Raw genomic sequence first — 18,281 nt, 5'->3', positions numbered from 1 at the left:
TTATTTTCCCTAACCAAGGACACTTGAGAGCAAGTGGTTTATACTTCTCCCCCTTAGCCAGAAAATATATAACTCAAATCACTCTGGTCAGGGAGATAGAAGACAGAAACCCAGTTAATGCCAATTGTGTCAGCTAAACCCAAAGATGGATGAAGTCAGGGGAACAAGTAACAAAAACCTAAACAGACCCAGACAGACCCAAGATGAAAGTAAAACAGTAAGGCAAACCAAAGAATAATCCCAGACTTCCCTATTTGCTCATTTTGATTCATCAGTGTCTTAAGAATGCACCTGGAAAGCTAATGAATATTCTACTGAAACCCTTTCCTAAGATTCTAGCCTCCAAAAGAAAGATAAAAAGTCTCAAGACAAAGGCCTAGTGCAGGCTTGCTCTAGAGCACTGCCCACTGCCATGCCTCTTCTGAAGCATGACCTTTTTACTTCCTCCTAAATTCCAAGGGTCCCCACAATACTTGCAACTTGAGGAGTAGCGGGCAGCAGCAGCCCATCCTGGGCTTCCTCCCTGACCCTGTATCTAGGGACCCTCTTTCTCTGACATTCCAGTGAGGTAACAGGAGCCCCACCTTGGCTCACTCCTTTCCTGTAACATTCCTAGGGAGCCAAAGAAGAGCACTGCCTAGACTCCCTCTTATTGCTTCTTCTACTCTAAGTCCTTCATTTGTTTCACTGTCCCCAGCTTCAATATATGTACTCTCAAAATCACTTGGACTCATACTGTGAAATCTTCCCTATGCGAAGTCAAGACCCACTCCAGCCCTAGTAACAACTATTTTATATCATGGAGACAGTCCCACAGCACATTAATTCTTCCCCAGTCACCCCCTCCTCCCTATTCCTCACAGAAGGGTCTTTTTACCTCCCCACCCACACATCTCCTACCACACTACCCTGACAACTTCAATATTTCACAAGCATAGTTTAGCATTTGGAATTTTTCATAACTCTGTATGACCATCTAGTGAATTGTTTTATTTCAATACTGTATTTATAGGTTCTAGAATTGTCATTTGGCTCTTTTTCATAATATCTCTGTCTCTGCTGAAATTTCCCCTTTGTTCATTCAGTGAGCATATTTACTTTTATGTCTTTGAGCATAATTTTCTAAGACTCTTCTGCTAATTCTACAACTGTTCCTTTACAGGTTTAGCCTCTGTTGATCACCTTTTCTCTTGTTAATGGACTCAAATGTTCCTATTTCTTTGTATTTTTAGTAATTTTGTGAGTTTGTTAAGTTTCTGCAAAGAGTATTGAGTTTTTTGTTTGTTTGTTTAAGACTTGTCTCCACTATGGTGGGCTGCAAGTGATACAAAGTTCCTTTTAGCTTCAATTGGGCTACTTGAAATATGCCCATAACATAATTAAGCAAAAATTATAGAGAATTTGGCCCCTCTGCTCTGGCTCTCTCCTTTCTGGGATTCTTCCCCTTCACTTCCCAGCTACTGTTTTCCTCTAAACTCTGCCATCTGGTTTTTTAAATCAGTGAGACTGCAGAGTTTTATCTGAGACTTGGTTGCCCTTGGGGGTATAATAAACATGGCAAGTGAATTTTATTTGCCTTGGTTTATAATACCTGCATCTGAACAAGCTCTGAAATCTGTTAGCGATGAAATCTGTAAAAACTTACGAAAGTTTCCTCAATTTTATGGGTGTATTCCCTTGGTTTGCCGTTTATGGCCTTTCCCTACAATATGAAGTATTCATTCTTTTTTTCTGTGTAATCTGTCTAGATAGCAAAGGTTTTGCGCAGTAACTAGAATGTATCATGTCTATGATTAATTTTATAATAAACTTTCACACTGTCTTCCAAAATAGCTGTGCCATATTGTTCATTCCCATGACGGATGAACAAGAGTTCATGTGACTCCACAGCCTCTCAGTGTTTTGACTTTAGCTGACATCTCATTGTCCTAATTTGCATTTCCCAATAACAATGATGTTGGGAATTGTGGATGAAAAATGGGCCACATACTAAACCTAACACATTCAGGGGAGGCCTAACTGGCAGCCTCACAAACTCAGAGACCTAAAATAAGCACATAGGGTGGTCTGAAATTGAAATTTCCTAACTAAAAGCAAGTCACGACAGGTAGTCATGTCCTAAGCAGGTATTTTCCATGACAAAAGTCAGTCTTCGTCACAGGTAGGCACAGGTAACCAGGTTCTTAGTGATCGGGACAAAGAATTGAACCGAACACCCAGAGTTCATAGAAGAGAACATGGGAGCAGGCCAACTTCAAGCAGAGATTGACCTCATGGGCTGGAGGGACTCTATTCTTATAGGGCGGATCCTTTCTGGCTAGTTTTGGTGGGCTTTTACTGAGTATATACAAGTAGTTGCATTACTTTAAAGCTACTGCGCATGTGGTTTCCCATGATTCTCCCCGATTGGCCACCAGGGAAGAGGGTCCCACAATGCTACCGAATTGATCCCGTTACTCCTGGGGTCCCCCTGTACTAGGTTCACCTTTCCCTAAGCCAGAGAATTATAGCTCTCCATGTTAGAGATTGGTGAAAAGGAAAGGAATTATTTATTCAAGTTATACAGACTAAAAGTAATGACTTAATGTCTTTGTCAAAATCCCAAAGTCCCTTGAAACACCCACAGTCCTTCCCTCCCCACTTTGCCCAGTCTGGGGTACTGTATCTCAGGGAAAGAAATAGAAGTCCATGGCTCAGGCAGTCCTCTGGTTATTCCGAGCACTCCATCTCAACTGGGAGACCTCCCTGGGTTCCCGGCACCCTCAGCTAAGTCGCCAGGATCTCTGCTCCAGCCGCATGGTAGTTCCCCCTTCTAAAACTGCAGGGTCCCCACTTTGGCACAAGTACATGGTCCTCTCTCCACCGTTCCAGCCGCGTGGTCCTCTCTCTCAGGGCCATGGGAGTCCCCACTCAGCCAAAACCCACGTGCTTCTCCCCACAAAGCTGCAGGGGCAGAGCGGGGGAGGGGGGTTGCAACTCTGCCAAAGCTGAGTGGTGGTTCTCTGCTAAAGCCACATGGTGATTCTCTCTTGCAGGGCTGTGGGAGTTTCTACTCTGCCAATGCCATGCGGTTCTCTCTCCTCAATGGCTGCACCCCCACCCTCCCACCCCAGCTGCACTGCCACAGCACCATGGTTCTCCCTCCACTGGCTGCCACATCTGGGTTTAAATTCCCGCACCAATCTTCCTCTGCAGCCCCATTTCCGACTCCTCCCACACCTGGCCTCACATGGCAGAACTCATATCCTTCCAGCTTTACTGGGCTGCCATCGTGAGTCTGGGCAGGCGTGGCCCCATGTAGTGGAGCCAATCATCTCCAAGCTCCCACGCAGGCACTGGGGAGACCTGCCCCCCAGTTACATCTTGGTGGGGAAGTTACTTCTATTCCCTTGGCCCAGCGCAAGCCATAGCTATTTAGCATATCTATGTAACCAGTCAAAGGTTATAGATATGTTAAATGACCACGCCAGAGGGTAGCTGCAAGGCTGTTGCTATGGAAAACAGCTCTCACTGGCCCTGCTCCATTTGCCCCTTCCCCCAACCCACACCTGGGGTGGGGTGGTGAGGACATCGTAAAATCTGGACACCTTGAGTTCTGGACCCCATTTCAAATGCCCATTTGGGGTCTCCCTCTTGGCTGCACCCTGTTACAAAACTAGTTAAATGAAAAGTGAAGCAGAAGTTCCATATTAATAAGTGGAAAAAATAATCATAGGTTCAAAAACCTGCAAAAAATGAGGAAATTAGATACAAGTAAATGTATACTAAACATAAACACAAAGTTAAAATATCAGTTATAAATGCAAATGAAATAAATGGGTTGCATTCCTCTACAAAAAGCATATTGTCCCAATAGAATCTTCAAACTGATACATGATGTTAACAAGAAATACACTTAAACTGAAGGGATAAAGTGAGATTAAAAATAAATGTATCTCCCTTTTTAAAAATCCAAAAGGATGTAAAGAAACTGAGAAGGACATAGATTGATGACGGAAGGAAGTGGTGGCTGACCAGATAAACACAACTGCATGGAGACCAGTAGGACTTGTGCCCAGAGATGTTTTGTTATGTGACTTCTTGTGATTATAAGTTTATTGGGATTTAAGAGCAATTTTAAAATACTAGCTTCCTGCATTTAATCCCCTACTTGAGTATTCCTTATTTTATTTCACAGTAGCTGGTTTTCTTGGAACTCTGTATTTTTAGACAACAATATTAGGAAAATATAAAGTGAACATTTTTTGTTCAACAATTTGTAGGTTCCAAAATAGTAATGGTAAAAATATTCTTCCTTATATTGGCAATGAAAATTGGCAGATTCATAGTACAGTTATCTTTGTATGTTGAAATAGTAAAAACAGTCCATCCCCTAACTTAATGGTTAGATTGGTGGCAATGATTAATCAGGGTGGTTAGATAAAAAGATAGATAACTTAGATCTGATCCTCCTAGTAAAGCCAGCAGCAACAACTGAGCTAGTAGATCCAGTAGCAGAGCCATAGTTCCTTATGTTTTACAAATACTTCCCCAGACTTTATATTTTTCCATCCTCACAAAGGCAAGGCGTGTTTTGTTGTCTTCATTTTACAGATTAGAGAGGTAAGGCTTAAGGGGGGGAAATGAATGAGAAATAGATAACAAATAAATACAAGCAAAGAATATATGACAATTGGCATTATTAGTAGCAGGACACAGATTTAAGATTAAAACATTCAAAAAGGAAAAAGGACACAAAATAATATGAAATGCACAATTTTTAAAGTAATAATTATAAACTTGTTACACCAAAAAAAAATGACAGCTAAATATATAAGTAGAAACTATTAGAAATTTAAGGACTTAATTCTAAAACTTTTGTTAGAATGAGAATTTAATAATTTTTCAGAATTAGCCCTGGCTGGTGTAGCTCAGTGGATTGAGCATGGGCCTGCGAACCAAAGGGTCACCAGTTCGATTCCCAGTCAGGGCACATGCCTTGGGTTGCAGGCCAGGCCCCCAGTAGGGAGTGCATGAGAGGCAACCACACATTGATGTTTCTCTCTCCCTCTCTTTCTCCCGCCATCCCCTCTGTCTAAAAATAAATAAATAAAGTCTTTAAAAATAATAAAATAATTTTTCAGAATTAGATAAACAGACAAAAATTAAAAAGGACACAAAATCAAGTAATATAATTTTACTTGACGTATACATTAAATAAAACTTTATCACTTGAAAAGGAAATATATGCACACATGTATGTTCAGGTACTACAGAATCTTTTATGCATTTAGTCATAAAGAAAATATAAACACACTTTTTAAAATACAAATTTTAGAGCTACATTCTTTTAATAAAATTATAAATAAATAAAAGTCTGACTTTACAAAATATGTAACCACTTGAAAACTAAGAAATATCATCTTAAATATTCACTGGACTTACAAAGAAATCCAAACTAATACTACAAAATATCTAAAAAAGGCCATGTAAAGAAGAATGTCATGTCAAAACCTCTGATTTAAAGTTTCAGTTGTACTAGAAAAAAAGTTATCACTTGAAAATTCTTCATTATTAAAGGAGGAAGACAGAAAATTAAAAAAAAAAAAAAAACCTTTGTGATTATCTATGGGGAAAACCTGGTAACTGCCCTTCAAAATCTATTCTTTCCTTTTACCTCAGTAAGAGTAGTAGTAGTGGGCACATGGCATGTCTAGCTGGTGCCTACCTACAATACAGTCCCCAGGTTCCCTTGCAGTTAGATGTGGCCACGTGACTAAGCTTTCACCAAGAATAAATGAGTGGAAGTGTTAAGTACCACATCTGGTCATAGGGGCATGCATTCTTCCCATTCTTTCCCTACCCCACCAGCTGGGTCAAGGGCACAGTGGTGATCCAGTTTTGATTATGCACACAGGACACTGCCTTAGAACAATGTCAACAACTTTTTCTGAAAAAGTCCAGAGAGAGAATAATTTAGATTTTTTGGGCCATCTGGTCTATCATATCTACTCAATTCTGCCACTGTAGCTCAAAAGCAGCCATAGGCAGGTATAAATAAGTCAGGGTGGTAACATTTCAATAAAACTTTCTTTACAAAAACAGGCAACAGACAGAACTGTCCTTCATGTTATGGAGTGCCTACCCCTCCCTAGAGAATGGCAGTTTCCCCACTTGCTTGTGTTCCTGAATGACTATGTGGAGCAGATTGCCCATGCACCCAGGACTGACCCATGAAAGAAAAATCACAAGGAGGTGTAGGAATCCCCTTGCCCCAGCAATTTCACCTTCATCCAAACTAGTACATCAACATAAGAAACTAGAAAAAAAGAACAATAAATCAATTAGAAGAACATAAATAGATTAAAAGTAAGTTAGAGATGGACTCAGTGAAGTAGAAATTAGAATAAATGCTTGGCAACAACAAAAAAATAAGGTAGATAAACCCTTGGTGATTCTTGTTAATTAAAAAAGAGATAGATAAAGTAAAAGAACTACAAGACTGCTACATCTAAATTATTGAAATTATTTTGAAAATGTAGAGGAAATGGATTGTTTCCTAACAAAATATTAATTAGTAAGACTCAAGAAGTAGAAAATGGGACTAAATCTAATACCATAGAAAATAATGGAAAAGAGATTACAATTCCACTATTTGCCAAAAGACTATCAGTCCATGGATAAAAGTCATAGCTGAGTTTTGCCTAAACTTACAAGAGCAAGTATTCATTCATTCTGCAAATACTTACTGAGTGCGTGCTTGCCACCTGCCAGGCAAAATCATGGCCAGAGTGTAAAACCAGTGAACAAAACATAGTCCCCACCCTCATGGAGATTACATTTTATTGGAAGGAGATGGACAATAAATAAACACACAAATAAATACATGATTCATATTGTGATGATAAATGCTGTGGAGAAAAGCAAAATGGGGTGTAGGAGACAGTGAATACTCCTAACAATAATGAATTTCCCTAATGGCACTTGTATGTGATTATTTGTAATCTGCCCATCCTCTTGGGAGAACTACCTCTTCTCTTTTGCCTATTTTTAAATTGGATTATTTGTTTTTTTAACTGCAGAGCTTTCAGAGTTCTTGATATATTTCAGATACTAGTCCTTTGTTGAATGTTTGGTTTGTGAAGCTTTTCTCCCAGTCTGTGGCTTGTATTTTCATCCTCTTGGCAGGGTCCTTTACAAAGCAAATTTTTTTATTTTTCATCAAGTCCAGTTTACCAGTTTTTCCCTTTATGGATCATGCTTTTGATATTCAGTCAAATAATTTTTGGTATAAACTTAGTTCTTAAAGATTTATCATATGTTCCTTCCTAAAAGTCTTATGACTTTATGTTTTAAATTCAAGTCCTTGATGCATTTTGAGTTAATTTTTATATAAACTGTGAGACCTAGAAAAAGGGGTTTTTTGTTTGGTGTGGGGTTTTTGCCCATAGATGTTCAATTGCTCCAGCAATCATTTATTGAAAAGGTTATCTTTCCTCTTTTGAGTTTATCTTAAATATTTGTCAAAAATCACTTTGGAACCCTGGCTGGCGTAGCTCAGTGGACTGAGCATGGGCTGCAAACCAAAGCATCGTAGGTTTGATTCCCAGTCAGGGCACATGCCTGGGTTGCAGGCATGGCCCCCAGCAACGGCACATTGATGTTTCTCTCTCTCTCTCTTTCTCCCTCCCTTCCCTCTCTAAAAATAAATAAATAAAATCTAAAAAAAAAATCAGTTTGGTATATCTGTGTGGCTCTGTTTCTGCATTCTCTACTCTGTTCCATTGATCTTTGTGCTTATCCATCCACAATACTTTACAGTCTTAATTACTACAGCTATATAATCAGTCTTAAAATGGAGTAGACCAGTTCCTCCCACTTCATTCTTCTCTTTAAAAATTGCTTTAGCTCTTCTGGTTTCTTTGCATTTCCATATAAATGTTATTTTTTAAATATATTTTATTGATTATGCTATTACAGTTGTCCTATTTCCCCCTCTTTATTCCCCTCTGCCCTGCACTCACCTTCCCCTGCCTCACCTTCCCCCTCATTAGTTCATGTCCATGAGTTGTATATATAAGTTCTTTGGTTCTCCATTTCCTATGCTATTCTTAACCTCTCCCTGTCTATTTTATACCTACCATTTATGCTTCTTATTCCCTGTACCTTTTCTCCCATTCTCCCCCTTCCCCACTGATAACCCTCCATGTAATCTCCATTTCTGTGAATCTGTTCCTGTTCTAGTTGTTTTCTTAGTTTGTTTTTGTTTTTGTTATAGGTTCAGTTGTTGATAGTTGTGAGTTTGTTATTTTACTATTCATATTTTTTATCATCATCTTTTTCTAGATAAGTCCCTTTAACATTCCATGTAATAAGGGCTTGGTGATGATGAACTCCTTTAACTTGGCCTTATCTGAGAAGCACTTTATCTGCCCTTCCATTCTAAGTGAAAGCTTTGCTGGATAGAGCAATCTGGGATATAGGTCCATGCCTTTCATGACTTCAAATACTTCTTTCCAACCCCTTCTAGCCTGTAGGGTTTCTTTTGAGAAATCAGCTGATAGTCTTATGGGAACTCTTTTGTAGGTAACTGTCTCCTTTTCTCTTTTTTCTTTTAAGATTCCCTCCTTATCTTTAATCTTGGGCAATGTAATTATGATGTGTCTTGGTGTGTTCTTCCTTTGGTCCAACTTCTTTGAGACTCTCTGAACTTCCTGGACTTCCTGGAAGTCTAATTCCTTCCCTAGGTTGGGGAAGTTCTCCTTCATTATGTTTTCAAATAAGTTTTCAATTTCTTGTTCTTCCTCTTCTCCTTCTGGCATCCCTATGATTCAGATGATGGAATATTTAAAGTTATCCCAGAGGTTCCTAAGCCTCTCCTCATTTTTTTGAATTCTTGTTTCTTCATTCTGTTCTGGTTGAATGTTGATTTCTTCCTTCTGCTCCAAACCATTGACTTGAGTCCTGGCATTCTTCCCATCACTGTTTGTTCCCTGTACACTTCTCTTTATTTTACTTTGCATAGCCTTCACTTTTTTTCTATTTTGCAACCATACTCAACCATTTCTGTGAGTATCCTGATTGCCAGTGTTTTGAACTGTGTATTTGATAGGTTGTCTATGTCTTCATCACTTAGTCCTATTTTTGGAGCTTTGATCTGTTCTTTCATTAGGGCATATTTTTTTTTGTCTTGGTGTTAGATTGTAAGGGGTCAAGCCTTAAGTATTCACCATGGCAGGGCAACTCACATCGAGAGTTGTGGCTGTGCATGTGGGGGAGAGGTCACAGAGGGAACAATCCTGCTTGCTTGGCTCTCTGCCAGCTTTCAGTCACTTACATCACTCCCCACAAGCAAATGGGGCCCTTCTGGTGCTGATTCCTGGGTGTGCGAGTTTGTGTACATTCTAGGATCCTGTGGGTCTCTCCAGTGAACTCTCTTGTGAGGCTGGGAGTTTCTCCTGCCACTGCAGCCCTCACAGGATTTTACCATCAAAGGTTTTAAGGCTTTCTTTCCCCACCCTGAAACCCTGGGTTGTGTGATCTGTCTTGCTCCCCAGTTGTTCTTCCTGGCTACCTGCACATATATGTGGGACCACCCGGGATGACAGCTAACACATCACATCACCCACCCAGTCCTCCAGCTGCTGCCTTGCAGTGAGTCTTCTCCACCCAGGCTGCCTGTCTCCACCCCTCCTACCAGTCTGGATGTTTCTTCTTTAACTCCTTGGTTGTTGTCCTTCCATACAGTTTGATTTTCTGAAAGTTCTGGTTATTTTTTGCTTTTAAATTTATTGTTGTCCTTGTTTTGGTTGTGCAAGAAGGCAAAGTGTATCCAACTACACCTCCATCTTGGCCAGAAGTCGCATTTCCATGTAAATTTTAAAACACTCTTTATACCTACAAAAAGATCTTGCTGAGTATTTCATAGGAATTGTGTTAAACTTGAATATTAATTGGGGGAGAATTGACATCTTTACCATATTATCTTCCAGTCAATGAATGTATTATGTCTCTCTGTTTATTTAGGTTGTCTTTCATTGCTTCAAATCAATGTGTTGTAGTTTTCAACATACAAGCCCCATCAATATTTTGTTAGATTTACATGTCTTTCTCCTTTTTTTCCTTCCCTTCCCTTCCCTTCCCTTCCCTTCCCTTCCCTTCCCTTCCCTTCCCATTCCCTTCCCTTCCCTTCCCTTCCCTTCTCTTCCCTTCTCTTCCCTCCCCTTCCCTCCCTCCCTCCCTTCCCTTCCTTCCTTCCTTCCTTCCTTCCTTCCTTCCTTCCTTCCTTCCTTCCTTTCCTTCCTTTCCTTTCTTTCCTTCCTTCCTTTCTTTCTTTCTCTTTTTATTTTTTCTTTCTTTCTATTTCTCTTTCCTTCCTTCCTCCTTCCTACTTTCCTCCTTCCTTCCTCCCTCCCTTCCTTGTTTTTTTCCTTCTCTCTCCTTCTGAGTGATTGTAAGTAGGATTGCATTTTTAATTTAGATGTGCCCATGTTCATTACTAGTATATAAAAATACAATTGATTTTTGTATGTTTATCTTGTATCCTGTGACCTTCTCAACTCTTATTAGTTCAGGCTTTATTTTATTTTACCATAGATTTGGGGGAATTTTCTCATAGAGAATAAACATGTCATTAGCAAGTAGGAACAATTTTATCTCTTCCTTTCTGATCTCCATGACTTCTGCTTTTCTTTTCTTACCTTATTACACTGGCTAGAACTTCCATGACTATGTTGAATAAAAGTGGTGGGAACAGACATGCTTGCATGGTTCCCAATCTTAGGGGAAATACCTTCAGCCCTTCACCATTAAGAATACTGTTAAGTATAGATTCTTATAAATGCCCTTTATTAAGCTGAGGAAGTTCCCCTCTATTTTTAGTTCATAAAGAGTTTTATCATGGATGAGTGTTGAATCTTTAAAATGATTTGTTCTAAATCAATCAATATGTTGATGTGACTTCTTATTCATCCTGTTAATATGGTGGACTACATTGTTTAATTTTCAGATGTGGACTAGTTTTGCATTTCTTAAACAAACATCACTTGTACAATTTTTGTATGTTGCTAAATTCTCTTTGTTAATATTTTGTTAGTTTTTGCATCAGTATTCATAAGAAATGTTGATCTGTCATTTACTTTTCTTGTAGTGTCTTTGGTTTTGCTATCAAAGTGATAGTAACTTCATGAAATGAATTGGAAAGGGTTCCCTCCTCTTCTGTTTTCTGGAATATATTATGTAGAATTGGTTCTAATTTTTCTTTAAACCTTTGAAAGTGTTCTCCAGTGAAGCCATCTGGGCCTCAGGATTTCTTTTGGGAGAGCTTTGAAAACAAGAATTCAGTTTTCTTAATTATTACAGAATAATTCAAATTATGCATTTGATATTGGGTGAATTAGGGTAGTTTGTGCATTTCAAGGAATTGGTCTATTTAATCTAATTTGGCAAATATGTAAAAGAGAGTTCTTTGTAGTATCTCTCATTATCTTTTTATGTTTTCAGGGTCTGTAATCATATTACTTGTTTCTGTCTTGATATTGGTAATTTGTCTTCCCTTTTATATGTGAATCTTGCTAGAATTTTGTCAGTATTATTGATCTTTTTGTTTTTATTATTTTTTAAATTTTTATTGTTCTATTATAGTAGTCAAAATTTCCCCCTTTGCCTTCTTCTGCCCAGTCCACACTCTGCTCCCACAGTCAATCCCCACACTGTTGTCCATGTTCCTGGGTCACTCATACTTATTCTTTGACTAGTCCATTCACCTGTGTTGATTTTTTCAAAGAGCTAGATTTTGTTGCATTGATTTTTCCCTACTGGTTTTCTGTTATAATTTCATTGTTTTTTGAATCCTATTATTTTCTTCCTTAAGCTTCTTTTGGGTTTATTTTGCTCTTCATTTTTTTAGTTCTTGAAGTAGAAATGTAGAGTCTTGATCGGAGATTTTTTTCTTTCTTAATATGAGTATTTAATGTTACAAGTTTCCATTTTAAGCACTGCTTTAGCTGTGTCCCATAAATTTTGATATGCTGTATGCATATCTGTTCTATGTTGTTTTTTAAACTTCAGATTTCCTCTTTGACATATGCGTTTTAATATGTTTTATTGATTATACTATTACAGTTGTCCCAGTTTTGTTCCCTTTGCCCCCTGCCACCTGATACTCCCCATTCCCTCTAAAAACACCATCCTTTTTCATGTACATGGGTCATGCATTTAAGTTCTTTGGCTACTCCATTTTCTATATTATTCTTAATATCACCCTGTCTATTCTGTACCTACCAATTTGTACTTGCTTTTTAAAAATTTTTAAAGATTTTATTTATTTATTTTTAGAAAGAGGGGAAGGGAAGGGGAAGAGAGGGAGAGAAACATCAATGTGTGGTTGCCTCTCACGTGCTGCCTACTGGGGACCTGTCCACAATCCAGGCATATGCCCTGACTGGGAATCGAATGAACAACCCTTTAGTTTGCAGGTAGGCACTCAATCCACTGAGCCACACCAGCCAGGGCCAATTTGTACTTCTTAATACTTGCACCTTTTCTCCCATTCTCCCCTCCCACATGATAACCTTTCAAATGATCTCCATATCTGTGATTCTGTTTATTGTCTGCTTGTTTGCTTAGTTTGTTTTTTAAATTCAGTTGTTGATAGTTGTGAATGTATTGCCATTTTAGTGCTCATAGTTTTGATCTTCTTCATTTTCTTTAAAAAGTCCCTTTAACATTATATATGATAATGGCTTGGTGATAACAAACTCCTTTAGCTTTACCTTGTCTGGGAAGCACTTTATCTGCCCTTTGATTCTAAATGATACCTTTGCTCTATAGAGTAATCCAGGTTGTAGGTCCTTGCTTTTCATCACTTTGAATACTTCTTGCCAGTCCCTTCTGGCCTGCAAAATTCCTTTTGAGAAATCATCTAACAGTCTTATGGGAACTCCTTTGTAGGTAACTATCTGCTTTTCTCTTGCTGCTTTTAAGATTCTTTATTTATCTTTAACTTTGGCATTGTAATTATGATGTGTCTTGGTGTGGTCCTCCTTGTGTCTATCTTGTTTGGGACTCTCTGTGCTTCCTGGCCTTGCATGTCTATGTCCTTCACCAAATTAGGAAAATTTTCTTTCATTATTTTTTCAAATAAGTTTTCAATTTCTTGCTCTTTCTCTTCTCCTTCTGGCATCCTTATGATTCAAATGGTGGTATATTTGAAGTTGTCCCAGAAGTTCCTTAGCCTATCCTGATTTTGGGGGGATTCTTTTTTCTTCTTGCTATTCTGATTGAATGGTTTTTTTTTTTTTTGGCCTTATGTTCCAAATCATTGATTTGATTCTAAGCTTCTTCTGCTCCACTATTGGTTCCCTGTAAATTTTTTTCTATTTCACTAGTGTAAACTTCATATTTGCCTGGGTCTTTTTTATGCTGTTGAAGTATCCAGTGAGTTCCTTGAGCATCCTAATAACCAGTGTTTTGAACTCTGTATCTAATGGATTGCTTATCTCCATTTTTTTAGTTCTTTTCCTGTTTTTTTTCTGTTCTGTTCTTTCATTTGGCCATATTTCTTTGTCTCCTCATTTTAGCAGCCTCCCTGCATTTGTTTCTATGTATTATGTAGAGCTGATTTGACTCCCTGTCTTAGTAGCATAGCCTACTGTAGAAAAGCACACTGGTCAGTTGAAAGAGGTAGAGGCTTAGGTAATTGCCAGGGCAGGGCAACCCATGTGAACCTTGTTGATGGAGTCTCAGATAAGGTGTCACTGCTCTGTGACTGTTTGAGGGGGAGGGCTCAGAAAGGAACAGTGCCACTGCTTGGCCTCTGGAGTTTTGTTTGGGAGTGAGCTGTCCCCTGGCACATGCTCTGATGTCAGACACTTCAGTTTCTCCCTGTATGCCACTAATGCTTTTTCAGCTGCTGCCCAGGTGCTCGAACCCAGAGGGAGTGAGTCTGTGTAAATTCTAATTTCATTGCAGGCTCTTTAAGAGGATACTCCTGAGAATCTGGCAGTTTATTCTGTCACTCCAACCCCCACTGGTTTTTAAAGCCAGGAGTTATGGAGACTTATCTTCCTGGCACTGGAACCCTGGGCTGGGTGGTCTGATATGGGTCTGGGATCCCTTGCTCTCGAGGTGTATCTCCCTATTTTTATCCACCACACATGGATGTATGACTGCCTGTTCCACATCTCCATGCCTCCACCTGTCCCCTCCCACCTGTGCCCCTCCACCTGTCTCTGCATCTCCAGGCCTCTCTGTGTGTCTCCGTACCCCCTACCCATCTGGATGAATGTGACTTCTTTAATTCCTTGGTTGTCAGACTTCCATACAGCTCGATTATCTGATGATTCTGGGTGATAGTTGTTTTGTAGTTTAGTTGTAATTTTTGCTGTGGTTGTGTCAGGAAGCAAGCCGTGTTTACCTATGCCTCCGTCTTGACTAGATGTCTGACCTATGGATTATTTTGAAGTGTATTTATTTGATTGCCAAATGTTTGGAGATTTTGTTATCTTTCTGTTATTCCTTTCAAGCTTAATTCTATTGTGATCAGAGAACATACTCTTTTTGGCTTCAATTTTTTTACATCTGTTGATGTCTGTTTTATACTTCTTGTCTTATTGATATATTCCACGGACACTTGAAAACAATGTATATGCTGCTGTTGTTAGGCAGAATATTCTAGCAATGTCAATTTGATACAGTAAATAATGAAGTACAAAGAAACATGTTGCTTTGTAGCATGAGTATGCAATCAGTGAGATCCAGACTGGAAGGTCTACAGATAAATTAGCCCACAAGTTTCAACAGAGAAATTGTTTTTTTAAAAAGAAATGGAGAATAAGTCTGTAGATTAAAGGCCTTAAAAATGAACATCAGGGTAAAATAATATATGATAATAACCATCATGTCTAGGGGTGGACACATGGATAATAAAATCATTTAAAAAGCACAGGAAAGTAATTACTATAAAAGTCAGGATAGGGTTTACTTTTGGTGACAGAGGGCTCTTTTGGGAAACTTGGAGGGGTTACTGGGGTGGCTGGCAAGTTTTATTTATTAGCTTGTGGTTTTATTCTTGACTTGGATGATGGTTACAAGCAGTGGTTTGCTAGTATTTAACAACTGATTCTCCAGGGGGAAAAGAAAGCTCTGACTTGTAGCATTTCCTGATTTCCATTATGTAAATACTACCACCATAGCCAATTTCAAGCTACCAACATGATGTCATTGTATGTGAGGTTGGGAAGAGATTGAACAAACAACCCTTAGGAGACTGTGTGAACCAGCTCCAGCACAACACTGGAAGGGTGTGTTCCTTATAATAATTCTCAAAACTGTATATTTATTTTTTAATATTTTGAAGTTAAAAAATAAAAAAATATATATTTTAAAAAATGAATAACACTGGATAAATGGCTGACCCTAGAACTGGAGCAGGAAATATATAAAATAATCCTAAAACATCTTGTAGTGTCAGAAAATAAGGAAGTGTTTAAAAATAACAATTAAAAAACCCCATAATGGCAAGGCTATGTCAAAGGAACAATATTGTGTTCCAATCAAAAGAGTTCCCAATGGCCAAATTGTAACAATTTGAGGAACAAGATAAAGTAGTGTCAGATTATAAGCCAAAGTATAAAGTAAATATCCATGACTACATACTTATATAAATGATTGAATATATAAATAAATGAAGGAGAATAGACACATCTATGTGCAGAAGAATCCAAATGTTTTACATAAAAAGCCATATAACTCCCTGCTCCTTAAGTATGGACTGCACATAGTGACTTCTTTTCAAAGGGTACAGCATGGAAAAGGGAGTAAAAAATAATGACTTTACAGCAGAAAACACTGACAAACTTCGGTCAGGTGATCAAGGTCAATGTCAAGAGGAATAAGTCATATTGATATTGTGTACCCTTGATACGGTGATGAAAACGAAACTTGACTTCTGTGGTCTTCCTTCCAAAAAACCCATAACCACAGTCTAATCATGAGAAAAACATCAGATAAATCCCAAATGAGGAACAGTCCACAAAAAACTTGACCAGTACTCTTCAAAATTGTCAAGGCCATCAAAAACAAGAAAAATCTGCTAAAGACAAGAGGAGCCTCAGAGACATGACAACTAAATGTAATGTATTCTGAATAGGATCATGGAATAGAATAAAGTAAGGACTATTATTAATAATGTACCAATATTGGTCATTAGTTGTAACAAATGTGCCATGCTGTAATTAATAGAGGAATCTGGGTGTGGATCATATGGGAAATCTCTGTACTACCTTACGATTTTTCTATAAGTCTAAAACTGTTCTAAAATAAGTCTATTTAAAAGTCTCCATTTATTCCATATCCCTTTCTTGTGAAAACTACATGGTCATTCTAACTCATCTCATCTGAAATTTATGACCTGAACCTCAAATAGGCCCTTGGTGGTGCTTGGCAATCTGACTACCTCATGCTAATCGATTTTCTTTTCCTTTCTCCAGGTCACATCCCCTGTCTCCGCCCATCTTCTACACCCTTCTCCCCAGTCCCAGCTGATGGTCTTGCTTCTTACTTTACCAGGAAAATAAAAGCAAACAGAAGAGGATTTCCACCTCTTTCGACCACCAACTCTAAGTATCTACCTGTATCTGCACTCTGCCTTCCTTCCTGTTAAAATAAACGAACTTTCCACGGACCTGTCTGGGACTAGCGACTTCATTTCTGCACTGAATTCCATCCCCCTTCCCAATCATAACTTTTCCCACTTTTGTAAGATCATTACCATCAGTGTGCTGACATACTATAATATCTTGATCCCATACTCCCCTCCAGTTTTCCCATTTTTCTTTTCCTCTTTACAGCACAATGCCCTAAAAGAGTTGTCTATACTCATTATCACCATTGTTTTTTTGTTTTGTTTTGTTTTTTCCACTGTGCAGCCCGTTTCAGCGCCCGCAGCCCACGGGCGAGGGCTGGGCAATGGTTCCGGGCCGGGGTGCTCTGGCACGGGGCACTGTGAGAGACCCAGGGGCGGGCCTGCCACAAATCCCAGCCCGTGCAGACCATTGTTTAAAATATAATGTGTTAATAGAAAATTTAAGGTATGGTGAAGCCAACAGATCAGAAAATGACTGCCACTGAAAAGACAGTTCATTAATCACAATCCCAAAGACATAGGAAGAATGTGCACCATTGTGAGGGCCACACAGGGGAAGCACTGGACTCAGTAAGAAGGCTGAGAGAGAGGGAGCAACCATGAGCAAGACCCTATGGTTTCCACAGGAAGTATCAGGTAAGGCAGGGGAACAAGCTGAGACTGACTGGTTTGAACCATTTCAGCAGGCTCTGGGTTTAGGAGCTGTCTGCAGTTCTCTGGTCCGTGGCCCTGGGAGATTAGGGCAGGTGGGTAGTGGTTCAGAGTGTGAGAGTTGTGGGGAGGGGCTATGAATCAGTTGGTTTGTATTTGCTCCAGTGCAAGTTGCTCTCTCCAGGAACTGGCTGCCCTGGAAAGGGCAGACCCTCCAAAGTCAGTCATCAAGGCCCCCAATGTCAAAGTAGCAAAATACAGAAAATAAGAGATATGGTAAATATACCCATTTCCTCACCTGTTTTGAACACTCAAATCAGGCTTTCTTCCCTTCCACTATTGGATTCTATATTCTTGTAATGACACCTTCTTCCTCCTGATTCTCCTTTTACCTCAGTGGCCGCTCCTCACTTTCCTTTGTGAATTCTCCTCAGCCCAACTTCTAAAGGTTAAAATACCCCTTGACTTAATGCTCTTCTCCTTTCTGTCTTCACCAGCAGCTCATAAAATGATCACATGGACCCCTGGGGTCTGTGAGAGTTCTTCTCAAGAACTCCATGAGGTCAGGCTGTATTTGCCACTTCACTCTGGATATTTGCACTTTCAATACAAAAGCAAAGGCAGGGAAAGCTGCTAGTGCCCTAGCACCCCAAAAGACAGTAGCACCAAATGACAGTAGCAGTGATTGTTTTCTTCCTTGCCTCACACTCACATGAAAAGGAAAAAGAGGCAGTTTCACTTATAAATGCTTCTGATAAAGTACTAAAAAAAGTTTTACTGTAATGAAAACTCAACTCTTGAATACATACTATTTAATATTCTGTGTGATTGATTAAAATGCATGTTTAAGGCATTTCTGCTCTACATCAATGCAAATTCACCTGAGGAAAGGCACACGTGCAGTTGTTAAAGTTGCAAGCTGAAGCAGCCTCTTTTTTATGGAACACCATTTTACTGGAAAACACAATCTTTGGTTATTCAGAATGGGTATTTACCAGACATTTTC

General features: G+C 39.1%; 1 protein-coding gene and 1 pseudogene across 1 annotated transcript in view; one reads left to right on the top strand and one right to left on the bottom strand.

The window, feature by feature from the left end:
- PLAG1 (PLAG1 zinc finger) overlaps positions 1-16,647 on the top strand; it is a 79,689-nt gene extending 63,042 nt beyond the window's left edge. The window contains exon 5 of the transcript XR_006788201.1: positions 16,470-16,647. The gene's annotated coding sequence lies outside the window, so the exon portion shown is untranslated. The remainder of the gene's footprint in view (positions 1-16,469) is intronic.
- Positions 16,648-16,897: 250 nt separating this feature from the next.
- On the bottom strand, positions 16,898-17,027 carry LOC123833381 (annotated as a pseudogene).
- Positions 17,028-18,281: the final 1,254 nt, after the last annotated feature.

Source organism: Phyllostomus hastatus, unplaced genomic scaffold, assembly GCF_019186645.2.
Source record: "Phyllostomus hastatus isolate PE091 unplaced genomic scaffold, TTU_PhHast_1.1 phas_scaffold_21, whole genome shotgun sequence".
Classification (NCBI taxonomy): domain Eukaryota; kingdom Metazoa; phylum Chordata; class Mammalia; order Chiroptera; family Phyllostomidae; genus Phyllostomus; species Phyllostomus hastatus.
The sequence above is the reverse complement of the archived record's forward strand: the minus strand, read 5'-3'. Positions and strand labels throughout refer to the sequence as shown.